The following is a 27,026-nucleotide window of genomic DNA, read 5'->3' as shown; positions in this document are numbered from 1 at the left end:
ATCAGGGAAATAGGTTTCCATTCAATAATAGTTTCTGGCATAAGCATCTTATCCATAGGGCTGCCACTTCTTCAAAGGCATTATTCTATGAATTAACACATCAATTAGAAAACATTCTAAAGTGAATCAAAAATGTTTGCTTTGCGCCCTTCCCTAATCCAGAATTATGACCTAATTTAACCTATACACATAGAAGCCCAGGAAAGTATTGTAGGCCAGGACAGCATGGTCACAATTTGAAGTGGACAGAATGGACCAAATTCTGTATACGGCACTTAATTAAATTTAGTGCCAGGTGCTCTGAATTGCCTAGCACTGGGATCTGCGCCTAACTTTTAGGCAGAAAGATTTATATCAACTGAAACCTACTACTCCTATAAATCACTTCTACCTTGTACCTAACTTAGATGCAGATCAGGCATGTTCTGTAACAGTGGCACAAATTCACAAATGCCCATGACCCACCTATACCCATGGCTTTTTTGATGGGGTACTTGGGGGTACTGCGTACGGGAACCTTTTCCATTGTCTGTTAAAATTGACCCATGGACTCCAAGTTTTAATGATAGAGCTCAGGTTCTACATACCAATTCTGTCTTGTAATAGATTTTGTGACTGGTTGCAGGGGGCCTGGCTATAATGGGGTGGGTCCCTCAGTGATCACCCCACTCCTGAAGGGTGGCCTGGCATTTGAGTACCGGCACCTTTTTGTTAGAAAAAACACACTGTCTATACCCCTCCTATGGCCATATTCCCTTTTCAGATCCACGCACAAGAATTTACATGTATATTTTTATAGAATAGTGTCTAGTAATATTTGCATGTAAATTCTAATTATTGCCAGTTAGCACTGATAATTGATTATTAGTATCCAATTATTGGTACTAATTAGTTTGTTACTCGTTTAAATTGTGCATGCAAATTGAGGAGGCCTTTTACTAAAGATTATCTCGAGTTACCTGCAGCAGGGCCCATAAAATTAAAATGGACCCTACTGTAGAAAACTCGAGCTAATCTTTAGTAAAAGACCCCCTTGGTGTGTGCCCAAACTTGTATGCACGATTTAATGTGCCATATATAGAATCCGGAGGAAACTATAACTTGTAGACAGATTGTTTGAATCAATAAACATCCTGATTCCAGAACCTGACAAAAGGAAACCATTAGTTGCAACACTAGATGTTTTGAAAATTCTCCAAAAGATACAAAGTGCTTAGTATTTCATACATTTAAGTGCTGTATTGATGGGTAACTCCTATAATCAATTCATACATCTAAATACAAGAACACATGTAACAAAAAAGGCTGTTAATGCAGTGTAAAAAGACATGATCATTGTCCTACAGTATTGATGCTGTATGAAATAATAGTTAATGAATGCTTCCTTAGTAAGTGGGTTTCTTTAAAATGCCATTCTTGTTATCACTATGCTAATTATTTCTTATTAGAACAGTATAGTTTCAGTATGATACTTGGATACATTTTTATATATCAATAGAATCTAAAAGGTGTAAGTATAAAAAGGAATACAAGGAAAGACCTCAGTTTAGATTGAGGGCATCTTAAGTGGGTGAGCCCACTGGAGAGGACAGTGACCAGAGTAGAGGGTGCAGATTTAGAAAGACTGTCAGTGGCTGGGGAGTGTGAAGAAGGGGGTGTGAGGGGGGTTATAGCACACTGCCACTCACCCTTAAGAATAGTCCCTCAGATAGCCTGAGCCAACTTAAGAACACTAGTCCCGCACCGGGAGGAAGTGAGCCAGAAAGGGTGGAGACAGAACCAGGAAGTATAAAAGACAAGGCAAGACTGAGGTTAGGGAGGCCCAGGGAAGGAAGAATCAAGGTTCCAGCATACACCACTACAACAGATGTTTAATAATTGTGTCCTGGTTGAGGTAAGCCATGTTTGCTTCTTAATTGAGACTTATAAGCTTTGCTTTGAGGTTTGACAAGATCCAGACCTGAGATTCAGAAAAGAACTGAGAACTTACAGGCTGTGTTTGGGGTGAGGCATCCCTAGCAGCTATAGACTGTGTTTTGGGCCTGCCAGCAATAGCTCACTTAACTGTGTTACTGAACCACAGAGGTTTTTCCACCTTATGTTCCTGGGTCTGTGATGTAACAGGCCTCAGGATTCAGTTAAATAAACATATGTTTTGTTTATATTCCCTTTGTCTGGCTGTGTTTTTTCACCAACCCACCTGCAACCCTCGCTCAAGGTATCACATGTGGTTTCAGAAGCAGGATATTTGTAGCTTATCCTGCCCAAGGAAGCCAGATCTGTGACCTCTGGGGCTCTGGGCCTTTCAACAGGACTATTCCGGGACATTGGACAAAAGGGGTTAGCCCTGCCCTAGTTAAGGGGAGACTTACAGCTAGCCCCAAAAAGGCAGGTTTTATTTTTGTTTATTAGTGTACTGCATGGCTCTGGTGGAGGGCCAGCAGCCACAGCAAGAGATCCTGCAAAAGCAGCAACAGCAGCAACAGTTTAAGTAGGCACATTTTTAGCAACAGCAAAAGCAACAACAGCAACAACAGATATAGCAGCAGGTGTTGCAGAAGCTGTTAGAGCTACAACTGAGCTCTCAGGCCCAAGCAGGAATGGCTACCCAGGCACCCAGCCTGCAAACAATTGCTACGGTTTCAGTATTAAAGAAAATGGGGCTAGAAGACAATCCGGCCTATTTCTTGACCAATTTTGAGAGAACCACCCACCTTGCTGGTTGACCAGAAGCATCATGGACCACTTATCTGGGGTAGCAGTCAGAAGATGTTCCAAGATGTTAATTCTGTTGGGATTGCCACCTCTGCATAAGTAAAAACTGCCATTTGGAGAGGGAGGGCTGCACCCTAATGGTTCAAGAAGAGGCCCTACAAGCTAAAGAAAATCACTGGAGTTTCTTCTACCGACTCAAGGAGGTTGCCCGGAGATGGCTGCAACTGGAAGGCAAGACGGGCCCGGAGATTGCAAGAGTCATCCTCCTGGAGCAGTTCCTTGATAGGTAACCCCCACCTATGAAGCAGTGAATGAGGTGGGACCCTAAATTGACCCCTGAGAGTGATTTAGAAGCAGCCAAAGCCTTCTACCAAGCACAACCAGAGTCAGAAGTGGGATGAAGTCTTGGAAGGAAAAGAGAAAAGGCTGGACTGGACAACCAGAGGGATCAGAAACCACTTTCAGCCCAGGGTCTCCAGGAAAGTGGTTGGAGCGATGGAAGGCCAAGTCCTCACAAACATACCACGCACCTTTACCCTGGTTGTGGGATCCATACTCCCCCACCTGTTTCAGGTGTGGGAGAAGAGGTCATATAGCCTGAGACTGCCAAGATATAGCTGAAGATTTAATGGATATGAATGTGGTAGTCACTCACAACTGCAATTTTGTGGAAGCGTCCCATCCAGGAAGTAGAAATTGTATACTAGAAGTTGAACTGGAATGACACCCAAATGAAGAATTAATGGACTCTAGCAGTGTCAAGACTCTTATCCAGAAAGAGGTACCCAATTGCCTGCAATTGAATTAAGAGCAAACTATGATCCTGGCCTGTGTACATGGTGACTAGAAACAGTACCTGACTGCTCAAGTGTCTTTTAAAACGCCTGTAGGACAAGCTCATTTTGAAGTAGTGGTCTTGCCTTGGCTACCTTACTTGGTAGTTTTAGGCTGGGATTTTCCCAATTTTGGCACCATCTGTGCCCAGCTGATTAATGGCCCAAAGAGGGAGGAGGAGACTTTTCCTGAGATCTTCCTGCTGGATGACCCTGATTTGTATACTGAAAATCCAAAGTTGCCTAAAACCTGTTGCCAGTGGTGGTTAGAGAAACTGTGATACTCTCTAAATTTAGAAGCTGCAGTAGATGGAGATTCAGACCAGGAGAAGATGATGGGCCGGACAACCCTTACCCTTTGGACAGTCTACCTAAATGGAGTAGCGAGAGAGCTGGAAAGGGTGGAGTCGGAACCAGGAACCAGGAAGTATAAAGGACAGGGCCAGACTGAAGTTAGGGAGGCTCAGGGAAGGAAGAATCGAAGCCCCAGCAGATGCCACTACAACAGATGTTTAATGATTGTGACCTGGCTGAGGCAAGCCACTTTTGCTTCTTAATTGAGACTTACAAGCCTTGCTTTGAGGACTGGCAGGAACCAGACCTAGGACTCAGAAAAGAACTGAGAACTTACAGGCTGTGATTGGGGTGTGGCATCCCCAGCAGCTATAGACTGTGTTTTAGTCCTGCCAGCCAAAGCCTGCTTAAGACTGTGTTGCTGAACTACAGAGGTTTTTCCACTTTATGTTCCTGGACTTGTGACATAACAGGTCTCAGGATTCTGTTAAATAAACATGTTTTTTTGTTTATATCCCCTTTGTCCAGCTGTGTTATTTCACTGGCTCACCCAGAACTCTCGCTCAGGGTATCACAAGGGGATAAGGGAGCAAGGTAATGTGAGATATTTTGGATTGGCTAGGCAGTTTTTAGAAGGCAAGCTGTTAAGGGGGGAGACAGCAGGAATGGTGCATGATTGTGTCCCCATTATGTCCCCTTTCTTCAAGTGGTAGGACTGGGGGAGTCGACCGCTCCTCCTTCCGCATCTGCTCCTGACTAGCCCATGACACAAGGTAATGTTTTATTCCTCCTTGATATGGGACGATGTGGGCAATTAACATGTTGTTAACGTGTTAATATTTTAATGCTGACCCCCCCCCCCCCCCGTGCCTTCCGCTTTCACTTCTACAGCAGTCAGCAGGGCTCTTTTTCTCCTTTCTTGGTGCTTCTTGTCTCCCTCCCCTGTAGGGCCAAGCTCTGACTTAAGCCGCTGCGATGCAGGTAGTTGGGGAACGGTTCAAGTATCTGCAGAGCCCAGCCATGCACATGGAGACAAGGAGCTCTGTGGAAGGAGCAAAAATCTGGAGCCCACCCTAAGCCCTGTGGTAGAGGTAAACACGGGGGAAGGGATGGGGAGACAATCTGGATGAAGGCTGGGGAGAGAGGGAGCATGAGAGAAACTGGGGAAGAGACTGGGGAGAGAGGCATGAGAGAATCTGGATGAAGGCTGAGAAGAGGGAGAATATTGTGTTGTGTTCAGCAACCAGTGGTATATTTAAACAATGTGCGTCAGAAGTGGCGTACACACCCCCTGGCAGACCCGGCCCCTGCCCCCACCTTATTATTCTGTCTGCTGCAGTCAAGGAGGTTGGCTGCAGGCAATGACGATCCTAGGTTGGCTGCCACCCGGGGCGGATCGCCGATGCGCGCACCCCCCCCCCCCGGGTGCATCACGACCCCCACTCCTGGTGCAATGATACTCCCCCCCTCCCAGCGCATCAACCCCCCGGGTGCATTCTTGGCTGCTGGGAGCAGTCGTGCGGCTCTCAGCTCCGTTGGCTCCTTGCTCCCTCTGCCCCGGAACAGGAAGTAACCTGTCCGGGCAGAGGGAGCATGGAACCAGCGGAGCCGACAGGCACGTGGCTGCTCTCTGCACCCCTCCAGCGGTGTGCACCCGGGGCGGACCGCCCCCAACGCCCTTGGTACACCGCTGGCTGCAGGTCTTCACCCGGGTAGTGGCAACACCACTCATAGGCTGTCCACGGACTGCACCAAGACTGTGGGGGGGGGGGGGGGGAGAGCAAGGCTTGTGGGCAACCTATGAGTGGTGCTGCCACTGCCCAGATGAAGACTGCAGGAGACAGGATTTTCAGTCATGAGAGGGGGGCCAAGCAGCACCTGTAAAAAAAAAAATGTTAGCAACCTCAATCATTTTGAAAAGTTGGTTTCTATGGGTGGGATGTAGAGTGAAGGGAGTAGTTGCAGTTGGTAATGGAGACTGGACTTAGCCTTCTTCCTAAAATTGCCTTGAGATGAAGAGGAATTAGTGAGTTGAGAGAAGTGGGGCTGGTGAGTGACACCATAACATGTTATGAGGCACAGCCTGGTGTCACTGCAAGCTATGAGTGAGTATGATGGGTGGAATGTTCACAAGGTTCTTAAATGAACCTAGCTATGGCTAGATTTACACTGACTTACTGATAGGCTGAGTGTGGTTATGGAGGCTGGTCAATGGGGTGTGTTTTATTGGAGCAGTAGGGGAAGATATATGGGAGGGTACTGGGGAATGAAGATCAATCTGGGAAATGATGTGTGGGTTTTCAAATATTACTGGTTCTGATTATTCAATACTTACTGGCAGTCTGAATAATGCTCTAGTCAAGTTTTTGCCATTATCACTGTGTTGGTGGATTTATTTTCGTCAGTGTGAGGAAGGTGTGTGAGTGCCTGTATTATGCAAATACAATGCCATCAAATTCTACTGTAATTACGATAATTGCTTGGATATTATGCAGGATAGCAAGGGATAAATCCTTTTACTGTGTTTTGTGTGTGTGTCCCAGATACTAGAAAGAGGAAACTCTCACTGGAAGAAATAAGGACATTATTTGTAAGGAAAAAAAAGCTCTTGATGGTTCCTCTTTCGTCCTATCCCTTCACTTAAAAACATCCATTACATAAGCTCAGATTCCATGAGAATATAGAAAAGTAAGGTGACATGGAGGGGCATTTTTGAAAGAACATCTAAATCAGGACATCCTGCTTATAACATCCAAAAAAAAAACCCCCATCCATCTCACAGTAAGTATTTTTCTGCTCCTGGAGGGAGTCATAGGAAAAAAGAAATTAATAGAGTTCCAGCAGGATTCAAACTTGTGCCTCTTGGTTTACAGTCTACTGCAGTAACCACTAAGCTACTTCACTGGTTTGTTTGCTGTTTTGTTCAAAGCAATATGAGTGGAGGAGTAGCCTAATAGATCGTGCAGTGGGCTTTGATTCTAGTGATCTGGGTTCAATTCCCACTACAGCTCCTTGTAGTTGTAGGAAAATCACTTAACTCTCCATTTCTCCAGGTATAAAAGTTTAGAATGTGAGCCCTCTTGGGGGGGGCAGAGAATGCACCAGCATGTAATGTGTTCAGTGCTGTGTATATTTAGTAGTGCTATAGAAATGATTAGTAGAGCCTGGTTTTCTGATCACATTTTTGTACCCAGGACATACTGAGGGCTCTGTTTACAAAGGTGCATTAGCATTTTTAGAGTGCTAACCATGTAGATGTCCATAATATTATTGTGCTCTAAAAACATTAGTGCATCTTTGTAAACAGGGCCCTGAAACAGGTCTAATTTAGGCATCCTTCTTTTTAGGCTTAGGCATTAAATGGGGATTAGCATACACACTGACAGGAAGAAAATAAAAAAAATTAAAAAAACAAAACAAAAAACAGACTCTGTGATCCTCACCCTATAAAAGTTCCTGGTGGCCCACTGAGCCTCAGGCATCTTGAAAGCCCTGACTTTCCCCTAGACCCCTGACTCCCTCTCTTCAGCTCCCACTAAAAATGCCTTTGGTCAAAATAGATATCCACATATATCCTGACACTTTCCCAGAACCCCCCCCAAAAAAAAAAAATCAATCCCTGGTAGTCTAAGTGGATCCTCCAGGATCACTTGCATCCCCCCCCTCCCCCCCACACCTTTAAACACTGATACTCAGGAGTGATGCTCACTTGCTCCTAACTCTGGCACTGTCATCTTTCAAGATGCCAGCTTCTCACCCCCTAGTTGTATGCCTCACTGCTTGGATTCAGCTACAGCCATTTTTCATATATTTAGTAAATTTTATTAGATTTTAAGGGTAACTAACATCCAAATTCAGTACAAAATACAATGTTTTATAACTTCCATTCCATAAGAGAAACTATATGATAACAGACATTTAACTGGATAAAAATTAAATAATGTTGTAGTTCAAAAGCTTGAATTAAGTGAATACACAACAAGTATACAGATAAATAAATTTATATGCACTTTAATGGAAGTTATATGAAAATGAATAGTAATTTGGAAGAAACAAAAAAACAAAACTAGGAGGAGAGGGGGGAAGGGGGTGATTTAGATATTATGCTCAGGTGGCTATTTAGTTGGATTTGATCCCAAAAATTGTTGCAGAGCTAACCAAGTTTTATGATTAGATATCTGAAATTACCAGTATTGGCTGTACAATATTTAGAATTTGTCCATTTTTAAAGAAGGCAGTACCAGAGGCAGGAGTGAGTAGACATCATTCATGTTTTCCACTGTTTAGAGGTGGTAGGGGGCATAGCTTCCCTAAGCTGCATATGTGCATACTGTCACATGGCCCAGAGCATTGCATTCTGCAGCAGCACACAAAGGAGTCACATGTAAAGAGAATTCTTTGCTTGTATTATCAGGTCTCAAGATGCCCAGAGCATCACTGAGGTAAAGATTGCCCTAATATCTAAGCACTGATGTACCTGGCTTGGGGGGAAGGGGTGTGATAGTATGCTTATCCTAGATTTAGACTGTCTCTCCCCTATGCAATATTTTTCACCCTCAGCTCTTCATCCTCTCAGGTGTTGAAAGTTTGCTTCTCCTTCTCCCAGGTCTATGGTTATCTGTGGCATCTATGGCCTTCATGTATGTGTGTAGGAGTTAAGGAAGATGCTGTAGAGAATAGAAGCAGGGATGGGTGACAGCTTTGGAGAAGCAGGTGGGGTTACTAATTGTGCTTCTGAGTGTACAACACTATTTAGGCCTCTAATCATAGATACAGATGATTTTGACAGTTGTAATAATTAATTTTTCTTTCACTGAAACCATAGATAACAGGCAGAATCCCCTTCCTCCCCCTGTCCTGTTGAGAAGATACTGGTGCAATAAGCACACCAGCTCTATCTAAGCTGTATTTTCAAATGTATTTATATATTTGGATTTTGCTCACACCTTTTTAAGCAGTAGCTCAAGGTGAGTTATATTCAGGTACACTGGGTATTTTTCTGTTGCTGGAGAGTTAGCAATCTAATTTTGTACCTGAGGAAACAGAGAGTTAATTGACTTGTCTATGATCACAAGGAGCAGCAGTGGGATTTGAACTGGGCACCTCTGGATGGCAAGACTGGTGCTTTAACCACTAGGCTACTCCTCCACTTTATATAATACATCCTCAGTTTGAATAACTACTGCGAGCCGAACATAAGACACAGCATGATCCAAAACTGTGCACTGCATGTATCCTTGGTTGTATGTTTAAAGAAGTGGTATATGACATCTGTAAGTGGAAATAATTTTATTTCACTCTCTTATGGAGCCTGAATAGGTCAACAATCATGCTATTTTAATAAATACCTAGGGTCCATTTGAATTACGACAAGATACATGGGGGTCCAATTGAAAGAATGATCTTCCTCCTGGAAGACTTCAACTGAAACTTTTATTTTATATCCGATTACCAATTTATTTTACTTCTTATGCAATTTTATTAGTTTTAATTTTAATTTAATCTTTTGTTATTCTAATTATTTTAAAGGACCTCAGAAGTTCATTACTGCAGATAATCTTTTTTTTTTTTTTTTACATCTGCCAACATATTATGGGTTCAATTTTCATTCATTCATAAAAAACCATTTTTTTTCAAAAGTGCTTCTTTTATATAAAAAACATGCGCTTACCTTTAAAAGATCCAATGGGGCCAGTTTCACCCCGTTCAATCAGGCTTCCTTCAAGGATCAACATTAACCAATATTTAGTGCATTGTACTTATCTATAAAATGAAACTCCCATTTCAGTGATTATACATTGTGAGTGGAATGCTTTTTTTTCTGAATGCTTTCTGAAAAACAAATTTTTTTGAACAGGACATCCTGCAGATCAAAATTTGAAACACTGACATAATTAAACTGAAGCAAATGTGCTAGTGTTTTTGTTAAATATCGGCACCATTTCTTGTCAGTAACAGCAAGAGCAAGAATTGGGCTGCATTTGAATTGACAGTAAAATGAATGGAAAGACTTTTGTGAAATGTTTTTAAAGACATCTTTCAAAAGGAAGTATGAGTTATTTTCAATTTCTTCTCAGTAGTGTTCCACAAGGGTTCCCTCTTTCCCTGATGCTGTTTATATGACTTCATTTCATCACGGTTTTCTCTCTCTGGGGGCTAAGGGGCCCTTTTACTAAGCCGCGTAAGCATTTGTGCACGCTCAACGTGCACCAAAATGGAGTTACCATCCGACTACAGCATGGCTCTTGTGGTAATTTCAATTTTGGCGCATGCTAGATATGTGGGTCTGAAAAATATTTTTATTTTCCTGCACGCATAATGAACATGCGCCAAATGGCATTTGACGCACATAGATCATTACCGCCTGGATTCTTTACTGCTAGGTCAATGGCTGGCGGTAAGGTCTCAGACCCAAATGGACGTGCGGCACTTTTGACTTTGGCCGCATGCCCATTTTCGGCAAAAAAAAGCCTTTTTTACAGGTGCGCTAAAAATGGATCGGCACACGCCCAAAACTCGTGCCTACACTACCGCAAGCCTTTGTAAAAGGACCCCTTAGTTTTTTTCTTATGCAGAGAAGGATATTGATTCCATGGTGCTCAGTATTATAACCATGCATGGAAAGGACCTGAAAAATTAGGTGTTGCCCATAGTTTCAATTAAATAAAGACAAGACAAAATTATTATGATTAAACCGTGCAGGTACATCCTCTGCCGATAAGCTTCTACTGAGCAATGGCTTAACTCTGGTTGTGGTAAGGGCTTGCACACAAATTTTTGTTCGACTACAACATTAGCACATGGCCATTAAATCAGAACATGGAAAATAGGCCATTTTTGGCTGTGGCAAAAAGTGGCCTTAGTGCACAGAAAAGACCGGCATAATGACGCGCTAAGGCCAATTTTTGCCACAGCTTTGTTAGAGGGCCCCTTATTGTTTACAAAATCAATTTATTGCATATAGAGCCACAGCTTCAAAGCACTTAGACTTACAAAATTACATAGGGCCCCTTTTACGAAGCTGCGGCAAAAAGGGGACCTGCACTGCTGTCAGCGTGTGTTTTTGATGCATGCTGAGGCCCCCTTTTACCACAGCAGGTAAAAGGCAGATCTTTCTTTTTTTTTTCTGCATGGCCATTTTGGGGTAGCACTTACCACCACCCATTGAGGTGACAGTAAGGGCTCCTGCACTAACCCCGCGGTAACCGGGCAGTGCTCCGGGTACACCACCAGCTCTACAAAAATAAATTTTTGTAGGGACAGATATGATGCACGCTGGGAGTAGGAACTACTGTCCGGCTATTGCGGTAGCTTATTGCCTATTGGGGCATTCCATATTTACTCGTTGCAGGTTCTGCAATAACATTCAGATAACACACAACAGTAACTGCACCTGATTAACACACGAAGCATTTAGAGCCCGATTCTATATTTGGCGCCTAAAACTAATATGCGATAGGGCAATCATACCTAGCGTATTCTAAATACCATGCATAAATCTATGCACGGTATTTAGACTACGCTTAAGCGTAGTTCATGTGACTAAATCTATGCAAATCTATTTATGCCAATGAAAATCTTGGTGTAAGTCCCTGCGCACTGACCCATATTTATAACAACATGTGTAGATTTTGGAACACCCACTAAATGCCTATTTCCATGCCTCTAACCATACTCCGTTTTGCCTGCACACATTAGAATTTACACACAGTACATTACAGAATACACTTGCTAATCTGATCGTGAGCCCTTGTGCCCATGCTGAGGCTATGAAGAAACTTGGCCAAGGCCTAGGGTAGACCAACCAGGCACTAAGCAATACCATGGGCTACAAAGCGTAGCACACTGAGGACAATCAACAAGCACCACCCAAGAAGGGAAATAGACCACTCAGGCCACAAGGCCGTTCCGGAACCCACTCGTACAGAGTCCAAGTGTATGGGCCGCAACGCCGAACTGGAACTGAATCATACACTAAGGAAGGGAAAAGAACAATGAGGGGTCCCCGAAGGGACTGGAGCTCAAGCAGCGCACACAGCACCAGCCAGACACAAAGGGAAGGGCGACAGACAAAACTGGTGGATACAGACTACGACCAGAGGGAGAGAATACAAACAAAGGCTACACAGAAACTCAGGTAGCAGAGGGCAAAGACCACAGGGAAAAAAAAGGAAAGCCGGGGTCAGAATGGGACACTATAGACTCAGAACCTACAAGAGCGAAGCTCCACAGAAATAGCTGAACAGGGAAAAACAGACTGAAGGAAAAGGCTACTTTCAAATATAGGGACAGGAAAGAAGCAGGCTCACAAGAGTACAGAAAGGGATATGGCAGACACAAGAGGAAGGCTGCCTAAAAGAGGCAGGGCTCACACAAGGCAAATACCAAGCTCTGCACATAAAGGGTTAACACTGAGTAAAGGGAAACTAAACAAACAAAGCAGTAATGAGCTTACCACGGACAGAAAGGCTGCCTAACAGAGGCAGGGCTCACACAAGGCAAATATCAAGTTCTGTACATAAAGGGTTAAAGCTGAGAAGAGGGAAACTAAACAAACAAAGCAGGAACCAGTTTATCACAGACAAAACAACACCAGAGCCAAGCAGGGAGAAACAAGGCAGAGGACAGACCCAGGTGCCGTGCAATGAAGCAATCAAGGACACGCTGGTAACAACCAGCACACACAGAAACCACAAGCAATGAGAAGAGCAAGCAAACTCCAAAAATACACACTGTGCCACAAGCACAGACTAAGTGAAAGAACCAGGGCTCAGCTGACAGGAATTAACGCTATAGCGTCCGCTGTAGGGAGAGATAAGTTTAAATAGGTCTGACTTCTGATGTCTGCTGCTTCAGATGTCAGCTCAATCCCTGACAGGCCAATCAGAAGCGAGTCCCAGTCATTCCCCTGCCTGTCTCAGTAGGATCAAAACAACACTTAGCAATATACATGCATAAATTCTAATTTTTGCCAATTAGTGCTCATTATTGCTTGTTAACAGCTCTTAACAGAATTTAACACCTTGTTAAAACAATTAATATACATGCATAATTATAGAATGTGCCTAGATTTACTCGCATAATTGTGCATAATTTTAGGCGCTATACAAAATCCGGGGTTAGCACCTCCTATTTAGGTTGCATAGTGGTCCCATGTTAACTCTGTATTAGGCAGTTAGTGCATGGTAAGTGCAGCACATTAACTGCCAAATACCTTCCATGCCCACTCTTTGCTCTGACACAAAAAAACACTTAATGCTCAGTTTACCACATGCTAACTACAAAAATACTTCAAGCACTTTAACACAGCTCTGTACTAGCAATTAAAGTGGGGTAAACTGAGCATTAATGCACTAATTTTATATATGGCACTTGTGTGCTCAAATTTAGGCATACATCCAATTTGCTTGCACAATTTAATTGGCAAATTAGCCAATTAGCACAGATAATTGGTTGCTAATAATCAATTATTGGCACTAATTAGTATTAATTAAAATCTGCATGCCCATCTTTAGGAGTCGGGATCCACGCATAAATTTTATGGGTGGTTCCGAAAAGGGGGTGCAGCCATGGGAGGGGCATGGACAGATCAGGGGCATTCCTGGAATTTGCACGCACTGTTATAGAATTCGGGGGATCCATGCCTAATTTAGGAGAAAGAATTTAAACCAGGTTTCAGTTGGTGTAAATTTCCGCGTACAATTCCAGGTGCCAAACACTCTGAGCACTGTTTATAGAATAGCACTTAGCATTAATTTTTATCAGTGCCCAAATTTGGGGGCCATTTACAGAACTGATTCCTCAGGCCCCAATACTCAAAAGTAAATATGGGTGATAGAGGCCATTAGTGAAATACTAGCGCCCACACTTCTTGCACAGAATGTTCAAAGGCCTGGAGCATGGGAACTAATGAGCAAGCAGACGAACAAATGTAAATAGCATGCTCATGTAGTCAAGCTCATGTTAACAAGGTCATTTTGCATTTCTCCCCGATGCTCAGAAAAGAGCAGCTGAAACAAAACTGCCTTACCACTGCAAAAAATAACGCCAGGTTGGAGCAGGCGTTAGGCTGTTGGAAGAGAGGATTTTTATAGATTTCCATGCGTCTCTCATGGATTTTGCAAAATCTGTCAGCTTTGATTGCTTTTGGAAGCAGAAGGAAGCCAGTGGAAGCCCTTAAACACTGGTCGAGAGAAAGCACACTGGCATCTGTATCCTGCATCTAAATATAAACATCTAAGCTAAAAAGCAATTAAAATTGCTGATATTTAGGCTGCTGAAAACAGATTCCAATGTATGCTTTACATTCAGGTTTTACCAGGCGCATGCGCACAGGGGCTGAGCTTATTGTGGAACTCTTCTGCGCATGCACCAAACAATCCTCATGTGCCAAAGCACAATCCTCCCGCCGAACTCCTAATGCTCAGTGCTATGAGTATACCTATATTTGTATCTCATTAGTGTCGAGCATTAGGGCATATTCTTCTGCACTGTTCCAGTGGTATTTTTACAGTTCCATCGGACCAGCATAGGAGGTTTGAGCATTGGAGCGTAAGGGGCCCTTTTACTAAGGCATGTAGTCGCCTACGCACATACAACATGAGTCAAATTAGAACTACCACCAGGCTAGCGTGTGCCCCAGGCGGTAATTCTCATTTTTCCATGTGTCCGATACAAGCGGCAAAAATATTTTTATTTTCTACCGCGTGACGCTAACCAGGTGGTAATCAGCAGTGTACGCATGCTGACGATTACCACCCAGTTAACGCGTGAGACCTTACCACTAAGTCAATGGGCAGCGGCAAGGTCTCAGGCCCAAAATGGATGTACACCAATCTCATTTTCGGCCAAATAAAAGGCCTTTTTTGCAGGCACACTAAAAAAATGGACCTGCTCGCATCCAGAACATGTGCCTACACCAGTGCAGGCCATTTTTTGGTTCACCTGTCAGATATGGTGAGTTCCTGTGCCAAGCAGTGAGCTGCCAGGTGTGAAAAGACACGGACCTGGGTTTGCTTGGCGGCCGAGCAACCCCGAAGTTCATTGTGGTGACCACCGTTCCCTGAGGGTTGAGTCCCCAGGTGCGGGCGGCCGACAGGACTTATACTGAGAGGCCAGGAAAGGGGCGCCCAGAGAGACCAGCCAGAGGAGAGCAGAAGGAAGATATTCAGGAGCAGTAACAACAGAGTGACAGGCAGTAGGCTAAGGAGTGTCTTGGGTCCAGGCAGGTATACAGGCGAGTAACTGACCCGGAAGTCACCAGGTCCAGGCAAGATATTCAGGCCGGCAGTAAACAGGAGAATAGCCAGGTCCAGGCAGGATATTCAGGCAGGCAGCAGACAAGAGAGTAACCATGTCCAAACAGGGTCTTACAGGCAGGCAGTAAACAGAAGAGTAATCCAGGTACAAGCAGGGTCTTTACAGGCAGGCAGCAAACAGAAGAGTACGCTGAAGAGAAACGCTTACCCAAGTAGAAGCCGAAGCAATGAGGCAGAGGGAAAGCATCCTAGAAATAGTGCAGGCTTTCTGACATAGACAGGAACCAGCTGAAGAAGAGAGCTTCCATAGGTCAGGTAGGCAGAGAGAAAGTCAACACAGGTCTTGGTAGGAAGGCAATTAAAGAGCCTGGAAGCTAGGCAGAGAGAGCAGATCCAGGTGCATGAGAGCAAGGCAATCAAGGAGCCTGCAGCCAGAGAAGAAGTACACAGACATGGCTCAAGGCTGAGCCAGTCAAGTATGTGTGTGTTGCCAGGACCATGTGCAGCCCGAGGATGCCGCTTGCGTTGAGGTAGGGGACATGACATCACCTTAGTAAAAGGACCCCTAAGTGCTTAATGCGTTTTAGCAAAAGTGCCCCATAGTTATTTAAAAATATATAAGGACAATAGAAGTAGTCTTTTGCAAGAGTCAATAAGATTACCAGATGGTTTCAGTAGGGATATATCTGAGGCTATAGATTATTAATGCTTACCATTTTACAGTTTTGAATGTGCAATCCCAAATTTCCCGAGAACAGCAACACTGTAATCAGCAAGCTGGATGCGATGTTATAGATGTTTATGATAACTGGTATCCTTATTATAACCCTAGGGGGAACTTTCAAATAGCCTTTAACTTGCTGTAGAAAATGAGAAAAAAGAAATCAGGCTTGCTTTGAAGATTACTGTTAAAACAGGACCGAGTATTTATGTTCAATAGGTTCCACATATTGTTCAAAGATAGTTACATGCGTTTCTTCATTGTTGCCACTGTTTCTTATTCACTTAATGAAGATTCATTCCTCTTTCAAGTGTCTTGTGTTTTTGTGTTTCTTTGATAAAATGCATGACTAGAATGGTATTTTCATATTTCATTGTAGCCAAGGCACCTTAAAGCAGTGGGGTTTAAGTACATAAAAGAGATGTGGCATTCCCTCATGGCTTATTACTATCATTTGCAATTCAGATCAGTTGTAAATTGACTGAATTTTTTAAAACATAGCAGGCAGTTTAAACTAATGATTGTCTGGAGGTTCGCATCTGACATGAACTAAGCTTCTGTTCACAACAAATTGCAAGTAATTCCTTTCTGAGAGTCAAAATGTCACTTTATAAACTATGCGCTCTAGCCAGACTTTGTTAGTTACATTAAAAAATATATCTTACTTTCATTGAATGTTCTTCATTTAAAAACACTTTACAGTTTTTCCCCCTTGTTTCCCCTGTTTCTTAAATTTTGTATATCCATAGTCTCAGTAGGAATCAGTTTTTTTTCTTTAAATCCCAAATTGTAAAGTAAAGTCCCTTGGGGCAATCGTAGATCTGAATTGCTTAGCAACTCTCAGCAGGTATCAGAAATTCAGCTACAGCTGTCCTGATTCTTTCTTACAAACCTTCTTATTACAATTTGTGTTAATCTTTAGGCAGGCCCTTAAACTGCAGTCCTCTCTTTGGTCCCTGTTATTAGATGCAGAGGCCTACTCATACAGGGGGTCTTTTACTAAAGCTTAGCTCCAGTTATCTGCAGCAGGGCCCATAGCAATAAAGCGGGCCCTGCTGCAGATAACTTGAGCTAAGCTTTAGTAAAAGACCTCCACAATGTCCAAAGGTAATGTGGCTATTGTATGTCTGAAGAGTGATAATCACAGAATGACTGAACATCATAATCTGTCTATCTTATTTCATGTACCTTAATAAATATCTTAAAAATTGAACCTTAATAGAAAAAAATGGGACAAAATAAATTAATAAAAATGTTCTATCTGTATATTTTTTTGCCTCTAATTAAAATTGCAGGCATGAATTACAAGACTGAACTAAACTTTTAAAATATTTTCTTAAACTACTACTACTACTACTACTATTTAACATTTCTAGAGCGCTACAAAGTGTACGCAGCGCTGTACAAACACAGAAGAAAGACAGTCCCTGCTCAAAGAGCTTACAATCTAATAGACAAAAAGTAAAGCATTTAAATTTAAAATATTTAAGCAGTCAAGCACAAGAGAACAGTCACAGAAGGACAGAAGATGTTGAAGGGTGGTCAGTGTGATTAGGTGTAACTCTGGTTGGAGTAGTGGGAGAAGGGAAGAAGAATAGAAATGGGTGAGGTAAAGTAATGAGTGGGTTGATAGGGAGGTTATATAAGACATTCACTCTAGGGGTGGGTGGGTAGGATTAAGTCTAAAGCAGGAGAAGGTATTCTCTGCAGCCTATCTGTGAGATGGAAAATGCTCTCTGAAGCTGCTGCTATAAGTTGTTAGTTTTCTCTCCCTGAAAGAGATCCAAGCCACACCCACGAAGTTCAAACTGTCAGTGGGGAGGGTGAGGGGAGGAAATGGCAGTGCTTGATGAAAAAGAGAGCTCAGTTTGATAGGAGATATACTATAGGATGTCATTCTGAGGCCAGGCTAAGTCTAAAGCAGGAGAAGGTATTCTCTGCAGCCTATCTGTGAGATGGAAAATGCTCTCTGAAGCTGCTGCTATAAGTTGTTAGTTTTCTCTCCCTGAAAGAGATCCAAGCCACACCCACGAAGTTCAAACTGGCAGTGGGGAGGGTGAGGGGAGGAAATGGCAGTGCTTGATGAAAAAGAGAGCTCAGTTTGATAGGAGATATACTATAGGATGTCATTCTGAGGCCAGGCTAAGTCTAAAGCAGGAGAAGGTATTCTCTGCAGCCTATCTGTGAGATGGAAAATGCTCTCTGAAGCTGCTGCTATAAGTTGTTAGTTTTCTCTCCCTGAAAGAGATCCAAGCCACACCCACGAAGTTCAAACTGCAGTGGGGAGGGTGAGGGGAGGAAATGGCAGTGCTTGATGAAAAAGAGAGCTCAGTTTGATAGGAGATATAATATAGGATGTCATTCTGAGGCCAGGCTAAGTCTAAAGCAGGAGAAGGTATTCTCTGCAGCCTATCTGTGAGATGGAAAATGCTCTCTGAAGCTGCTGCTATAAGTTGTTAGTTTTCTCTCCCTGAAAGAGATCCAAGCCACACCCACGAAGTTCAAACTGTCAGTGGGGAGGGTGAGGGGAGGAAATGGCAGTGCTTGATGAAAAGAGAGCTCAGTTTGATAGGAGATATACTATAGGATGTCATTCTGAGGCCAGGCTAAGTCTAAAGCAGGAGAAGGTATTCTCTGCAGCCTATCTGTGAGATGGAAAATGCTCTCTGAAGCTGCTGCTATAAGTTGTTAGTTTTCTCTCCCTGAAAGAGATCCAAGCCACACCCACGAAGTTCAAACTGTCAGTGGGGAGGGTGAGGGGAGGAAATGGCAGTGCTTGATGAAAAAGAGAGCTCAGTTTGATAGGAGATATACTATAGGATGTCATTCTGAGGCCAGGCTAAGTCTAAAGCAGGAGAAGGTATTCTCTGCAGCCTATCTGTGAGATGGAAAATGCTCGTTGAAGAGAAAATAATACCAGGCCACTGACCCAGAAACATTTTGCTCTTGCTTCTTTCTGCCCTTTGCAGCTGGAATTTCTTTGGTGCCTGAAAAGTGGCTTGCGGTACTGTAGGTGGGGTTTTGGGTGCACACAGAATCATTTTCAGCGTGCCTGTAAAAAAGGCCTCTTTTTTCACCCCGAAAATGGACATGTGGCAAAATTTAAAAAATTGCCGCATGTCCATTTTGGGTCTCTGTCCTTACCACCAGCCATAGACCTAGTGGTAAAGAATTTAGGCGGTAAGGACCTACGCACATCAGATGCCACTTGGCATGCATCCTCTATGCGCGTCCAAGAATAAAAATGATTTTTCAGATGCACGTAGTGGACACGCGTCAAAAATGAAATTACCACAAGAACCATGCGGTAGTCGGGTAGTAAGTCCATTTTGGTGCATGTTGGGCGCGACTAGGTGCCTACGCGGCTTAATAAAAAGGACCCTGGATGACTAATTTATGCAGGTAGCCAAAAATATGGGTTGTTAGGGATTGCTCCATCTGATAGCTCCTAACTACAAAGTCCCCTGCTGGATTAAAGTTTTGGTATAGTCTCAAGATGTTCAGTTCTCCAAATGCAACTTTTATAGAGAAAAGAAAGAATGAGTCTTGAATAGCCAGCTTTGGCTTGTAACCCACATAGAAAGGGCCACAGCCCTAAGCCTACCTTTCCTCTTGAAAAGAATACCTGCACACCTAGGTATCCTGGCACAAGTTATTTATTGAAACTAGAAAAAATAAAGGTTTCAGAAAGTGAAAACATTTCATCTCCTCAGCAAAGTTTTATTACCCATAAAACTCTTCAAACTGGTGCAGTAATACTGAAAAGCACTATCAACACTCATGGATGAAAAATAATTTCCAGCATTTCTGAAAATCTAATCATGCTTAATTTCAGGAAAACACTTCATGCAATTGTTTAATACTAAGAGGAGGGGAATGATTTTAACCAACCAGCAATAGTATCCAGACCGCAAACAAACAGCCTTGACCTAATTCTTATTTAACTTTAGAGGTAATCAATAGAAATCAAACAAAATAAAACATGGAAAAGAAAATAAGATGATACCTTTTTTATTGGACATAACTTAATACATTTCTTGATTAGCTTTCGAAGGTTGCCCTTCTTCGTCAGATCGGAAATAAGCAAATGTGGAAGATGACAGACTATATAAGTGAAACATCCAAGCATTTCATTGACAGTCTAACAGGGTGGGGGTGGGTAGGAGGTATGCATGGGAACATCAAAGCATTTCATTGATAGTCTAACAGGATGGGGGTGGATAGGTGAGGGAAGAGGAAGATAAAAACAGAGAAAAACAACTTTATGGTTTATAAGGCTAGAAAACCCAGCCGGTTATATCATGTGATATAACCAGCTATCTGCTAATCGTTAACCAGCATATTCAGCGGGAGATAGCCCTTTCATTAAATTGGTCACCTTATTTTCTAACTCCTCTTACTTTCTTACCTATCTATATGTTCCATCTGTGCTTATACCCTACACTGTCAATTAAAATGTTCTATTACATATTATGTTGACATTGTAAGTAGTACATTATGCCATACTTTGTATTGTTATTTGAATATTTTTACTGCTGTAATTGCCTATTGCTCATGTTTGATTTATTTTTACTGTACACCATCTTGAGTGAATTCCTTCAAAAAGGTGGTAAAAATCCAAATGACTAAATAAAAATAAATAATATCTCCTACTGAATATCGCTGGATAGCCAGTACCATTTAACTGGCCAGGTGTCATTCCTAGCAAGTTAAACTGTTTTAAATATCGGTTGGAATATTTTTTATAATCTATTCAAAGGAAAAAAGCAGGCATTGATGAAACTCCAAGATGAGCAGAATAGACTATATAGCAGAAGCTAAAGGCCAGCAAGCTGACAGATCTTTTTAAATTCCTCTTACTAAAGATCCTATTCCCTCTTTACAAGCAAAAATAGCTTCATTAGTGAAAATAGATGAAGACACTGGTTTCTTGACCCCTATGTAAATGGATGTTTACTTTTAAAGGTGAAACTTTTATTCCCACTCTTTATGTACTTCTGAAAATTCACAGATCACTGATGGATCCTCCAGGCCGTCCACAGCTTTGGCTTTTGGGTCAATCCTGGAGCCATTGTCCAAGTTTCACAGATGCATTCTTAACGTCTATTCATTTCAAAATATGTTTCTAGTTTAAGAGACTCAACACATGTGATTACCATTCTCAGGGACCCTTTTACTAAGCTGCAGTTAAAAGTGGCCTGTGGTAGTGCAAATGCATCTTTTGGGTGCATGTAGGGCCATTTTTTTTACCACATCAAGGAAAAAGAGCCTTTTTTAAGGGGCTGGAAAATGGACATGCGCTAACATTGAAACCAGCGTGCGCCCATTTTCAGCCTGAGAACTTACCGCCACCTATTGACCTAGTGGTAAGGTCTCAAGCGCTACCTGGGCAGGAAGCATGCAGTACGCACCAACTGCCATTTACCACTGGGTAGGTGCCCCACGGTAGAAAATATTTTCTACCGCATGTTTTCAGCGCATTCCAAATTTGGAATTACCGCCTGGGGCATGCAGTAGCCAGGCGATAATGCCGATTTGGCATGTGCTGGACATGTAGGCCCTTATGTGCCTTTGTGAAAGGGCCCCTCAGTGAACTTAGGATGGGCATCACAGATATGATACTATCTACTTTAGACATTTTGGTCTTTATTCCTTAGGAGGTTCTTATTAAGAGGGTGTTGAACAAGACAAATGATTTATATGCTCCCATTGACTTCAGTGGTAAAGTAGCTACAGTTATCTTAACAAAGAACTACTTTACATTCCAGAATAGGATTTTGTCAGCAGGTGGAAGGTAAAGTCATTGGGGGGGGGGGGGGGGGGCAGATATTGCTAATTTACATGATAAGACTTTTAAAACCATTATTAACAAATCACTATTTTTGAACCATGTTGTTTTATGGAAAAGATATATAGATGATGTTTTGTTATTGTGGAAAGGAGACCATCAACAGTTTTTAGTTTTAAATGATTGGTGGAAACAGTGTAATAAAAACCTCAGATTCCAAATTATTACACATATGACCGAGATTTCTTATTTATATATTGATTAATAAGAAGCCAGATGGCTTTGCCACTGTAATCATTTTGAAACCCACTGATAGGAATAAAATACTGCACTATCAGACTTATTATATAAAGAGTTTGAAAAAGATTCTTTCTGTGAACCAGTTTTTTAGGTTGAAAAAATTATGTCCAACTCAAAAAGCAATCATACGATATGAGGATAAAGTTGACTGTCCTAATAAATGTGTTTCTGAGGCTTATCAGAGAGCTAACATGAAGAAAAGAGCCTCATTATTGAAGACTCATCCAAAAATGGATAAAGAGAAGTGGTGGTAGTATTTTTTTTTTGTTACATTTGTACTTTCCCACTCATGGTAGGCTTAATGTGGCTTACATGGGGCAATGGAGGGTTAAGTGACTTGCCCAGAGTCACAAGGAGCTGCCTGTGCCTGAAGTGGGTATTGAACTCAGTTCTTCAGGCCCAAACTCCACCACCCTAACCACTAGGCCAGATATCTGCAGGTATAGTTTTAGGTTGCACATACTTATTTTTATGGTATAGTGCACAAGTCCAGACCTATTAACTTACTAGTTTATTGCCATCAATGATTTTATACTGCATTGAATTTTTAATTTAGAATCAAATTGGTCTTCCCCTACTTTCTTCCATTTTATATATTTTACTCATAGGGGAGTGTTTGCTCCTGTTTCCTATATCCTAATGCAGAGTTAACACAGTACCACTATCTACCCATGCCACATCCACTGAGAGAAAATCTTTAAAAATTCAGTAACACGTGGTTTAACAAGTGGTAGCAGGCAAACTACTGCAAAATCAGTTAATAAGTTATGTGGCAACCTATTTCTGGCTTATATATATTTATTATTTATGCATTTATATATTTAAGTTTTATAGAGTTACTTTAAACTTATTTTCAGTGGTGGTCCTCAAACTCTTCATCGACCTGCCGTTCAAAAGAAAGCAACAACTGAATATCATAACCTGTAGGAAAAAAGCTGAAGCTTTTATTCCTGATTTTGCTCTGAGTTTTGGCATCTGTGAGAAAAGGGAATTGGGTATTATTGACAATCGTATATGATTCATTGGATATTGGGTCATGATGGGTCTAACATTCATCTGTAATATTAATAGCATAATTTTGCATTTTATCCTTTGATTGATAGATAATCAATGTTAACCCATCTCAAGAGAAGTTACATGGAGGGGCATAATCGAATGCGAATGCCCATCTCCATGGGCGTTTATCTCCGAGGACGGGTCCGCGAAGGGGCGGGCCAGACCGTATTTTCGAAAAAGATGGGTGTCCATCTTTTGTTTCGATAATACGGTTTTTGCTGGGCAAATGCATTGCATTTGGGCGGATTTGAGCTGGGCGGTATCAGTTTTCAGCGATAATGGAAACTGAAGGTGCCCAGCTCAAAAATGAACAAATCCAAGGCATTTGGTCATGGGAGGGGCCAGAATTCGTAGTGCACCTGTCCCCCTCACATGCCAGGACACCAACTGGGCACCCTAGGGGGCACTTGTAACAATTTAAAAAAAAATAAAATACCTCCCAAGTCCATAGCTCCCTTACCTTGGGTGCTAAGCCAAATCCCCCCCAAAACCCACTGCCCACAACTCTACACCATTAACATAGCACTTATGGATGACGGGGGGCACCTAGATGTGGGTACAGTGGGTTTTGGGGGCGGTTTGGAGCGCCCATTTAGCAGCACAGAGTAACAGGTAGGGGGGGATGGGCCTGGGTCCACCTGCCTGAAGTCCACTGCACCCACTAACAACTGCTCCAGGGACCTGCATACTGCTGTGATGGAGCTGGGTATGACATTTGAGGCTGGCATACAGGCTGGAAAAAAAAGTTTTTAAAGTTCTTTTTTTTTTGGTGGGAGGGGGTTAGTGACCAGGGGGACTCAGGGAAGGTCATCCCCGATTCCCTCCGGTGATCATCTGGGCAGTTGGGGCACTTTTGGGGGACTTGTTCGTGAAAAAAAAGGGTCCAAAAAAGTGACCCAAATTCTTGCTTCTGGCGCCCTTCTTTTTTCGATTATCTGCCGAGCACGCCCATCTCTTTTGGTCGATAACACGCCCAGTCCCGCCTTCATCACGCTTCTGACACGCCCCTATCAACTTTGTCCGTTCCCGCGACAGACTGCAGTGGAGGCACCCAAAATCGGCTTTCGATTATACCGATTTGGGCGCCCATGAGAGAAAGGCGCCCATCTCCCGATTTGGGTCGAAATATGGGAGTCTTTCTCTTTCAAAAATAAGCTAAATACTCAGTTTTATGGGCTAAGCATAGCAGCCCATGTACAGTATTCTGTACTGGTCACAAGGTCTGTAAAAATGTGCTTGAGATGCCTGAGAGAAGAATATCTCTGTAGTGCAGGCTGCTCATGATTAGTATTAGAAGATGGAGGTATTCTGAGTCAAGAATAGAATGCACTCTGCAAATTTAAAAAAGAAAAAGAATGAGTTGTTTTTAAATTTTTAAAAATCAAGTGACCTCAAGATTGGTTATCTTGTGTTTTAAGAACATAAGAACATGAGAACAGCCATATTGGGTCAGACCAGTGGTCCATCTAGCCCAGTATCCAGTTTCCAAAAGTGACTAATCCAGATCACAAGTACCTGGAAGAAACCCAAATAATAGCAAAATTTCATGCTACGAATCCCAGGTCAAGCAATGGCTTCCCCATGTCTGTTTCAATAGCAGATTATGGATTTTTCCTCCAGGAACTTGTCCAAACCTTTTTTAAACCCAGATACTCCCATCACTGTTACTATATTTCCTCCTATTTGTTTTAAAAGTATTTCCAGGTAACTTCATTGAGTTTTCCCCTAGTCTTTGTACTTTGGAAAAAGAGTAAAAAATCAGTTCACTTCTACTTGTTCTACACCACTCTTATAGACCTCAATCATATCTCCTCTCAGATGTCTCTTTTCCAAGTTGAAGAGCTATAGCCTCTTTAGCCTTTCTTTATATGAGAGGAGTTCCATCCCTTTTATCATTTTGGTCACTCTTGTTTGAACCTGTTCTAATTCCATCCTTTGTGAGCTATGGGACCAGAATTGAGCTGATACAGAGGCATTATATCATTCTTGGTCTTATTTGCCACCCTTTCCTAATATTTGCTTTTCTGGACGCCATCACACACTGGGCATAAGATTTCAGCGTATTGTCTACAGCGACACCTAGAGTTTTTTCTTGGGTGCTGACCCCCAAGGTGGACCCTAGCATCAGGTAACTGTGATTTGATTATTTTCCCAATGTGCATCACTTTTCATTTGTCCACATTAAATTTCATCTGCCATTTGCATGACCAGACTTCAAATTTCCTAAGGTCTTCCTGCAATTTTTCAAAGTCCGCATGTGTTTTAACAATCTTGAATAGCTTTGTGTCATCTGCAAATTTAGGGCCATTTACTAAGCTGTACTGTAGGCACACTAGCGTTTTTCATGTGCACTAAAATTAGCATACATTAATGCTAAAGATACCCTATATTCCTATGGGTGTCTCTAGTGTTAGCGCTCGCTAATGTTTAGTGCACACTAAAAACACTAGCGCATCATAGTAAGCAGGGCCCTTAATCACCTCTAGAATCATTCTGATTTCCAGATCATTTATAAATATGTCAAATAGCACCGGTTCTAGTACAGATCCCTGTGGCACTCCACTATTCACCCTCCTCCATTGAGAAAAACGACCATTTAACCCTACCTTCTGTTATCTATCCAATAACCAATTCTTAATCCACAGAAAGACATTGCCTCCTATCCCATGACTTTTTAATTTTCTCTGGAATATCTCATGAAGAACATTCTCAACAGCTTTCTGAACATCTAGATACACTATATTAACTGGCTCACCTTTATCAACATGTTTATTCATGCATTCAAAGAAATGAAGCAAATTGGTGAGTCAAGACTTTCCCTTGGCTGAATCTATGCTGACTCTGTTCTATTAAACCATATTTATCCGTGTGTTCTGTAATTTTCCACTATTTTACCTGGCACTAACGTCAGGCTTACGGTATGTAATTTCCCGGATCACCCGGATCACAGACAATGCATATGAATCATAGAGTTACAAGCAAAATAACTCTTTTTTTCCAGCTTACACTCAAGGCTCTGATTATGAGGATTCAACTATCTTTTGGCAGTAAGCCAGCTGAAAACTGCATCCAAGCATTCATTTTGCAGTTTGATGTTTAAGCACAGTTACAGTTAATTGCCTTTTATTTTATATGATTGATTTGGATTGTATTTTATAAATGGCACATTAGTAAACTACTATGAGTGTTATGCTAGGATCCAAAATCTTTCTAAATGTTTTCATAATAAATACATTTGATAATTATGCTTCAGTTTAAGGAAGATTTATAACAACATTTGCTGAGGGAGTCATGTGACTAGTCCCTAAAACCTTCAATATATTTGGACCATAGTATGTAAAGTGCAAAGTTTATTTATTTAAGTTACATTTGTACCCTGTGCTTTCCCATTCATGGCAGGTGCAATGCGGCTTACATATTATATACAGGTACTTATTTGTACCTGGGGCAATGGAGGGTTAAGTGACTTGCCCAGAGTCACAAGATGCTGCCTGTGCCTGAAGTGGAAATTGAACTCAGATCCCCAGTTCCCCAGGACCAGAGTCCACCACCCTAACCACTAGGCCACTCCCCATCTATTGTCAAATTATGTGTTTCAATGAATCTCTAAGTGAATAGAAGCTAACAAAATTAGTGAATGACATAAAGTTAAACACAATACTATTTAACAAAAGTTCAATATCTGCTTTCTCTCATTTAATCTATCTGGCTAATCCTTACTGTTGCACTGAAATTTCTGGCTTTCTGTTCTGCTTCTGTAAATGTTTCTATGCTTACTGACAAAAAAAAAAAAAAAACTTTTATCTTGCTCTGAACCTTGTACACTGCTTATACTATCTTAACAAACAACTGTTAAATCTCTGGTTTTTGTAGAAATTAGATATTATCTGTGTTATTCCTACTTAATTTTATTTCTTTGAAAGTATTTGTACTAGCCCTCCTGCCTCCTCCCCCAGACCTTTTCTCTACCATTGCTAGAGCAGTCACCTGCTCTAGTATACTACTTCTACTACTTAACATTTCTAAAGCGCTACTAGGTTATGCAGCGCTGTACAATTTAA

The sequence above is a fragment of the Microcaecilia unicolor genome, chromosome 1 (genome assembly GCF_901765095.1).
Source record: "Microcaecilia unicolor chromosome 1, aMicUni1.1, whole genome shotgun sequence".
In the NCBI taxonomy this organism is placed as follows: domain Eukaryota; kingdom Metazoa; phylum Chordata; class Amphibia; order Gymnophiona; family Siphonopidae; genus Microcaecilia; species Microcaecilia unicolor.
This window is presented reverse-complemented; position numbering follows the sequence as displayed.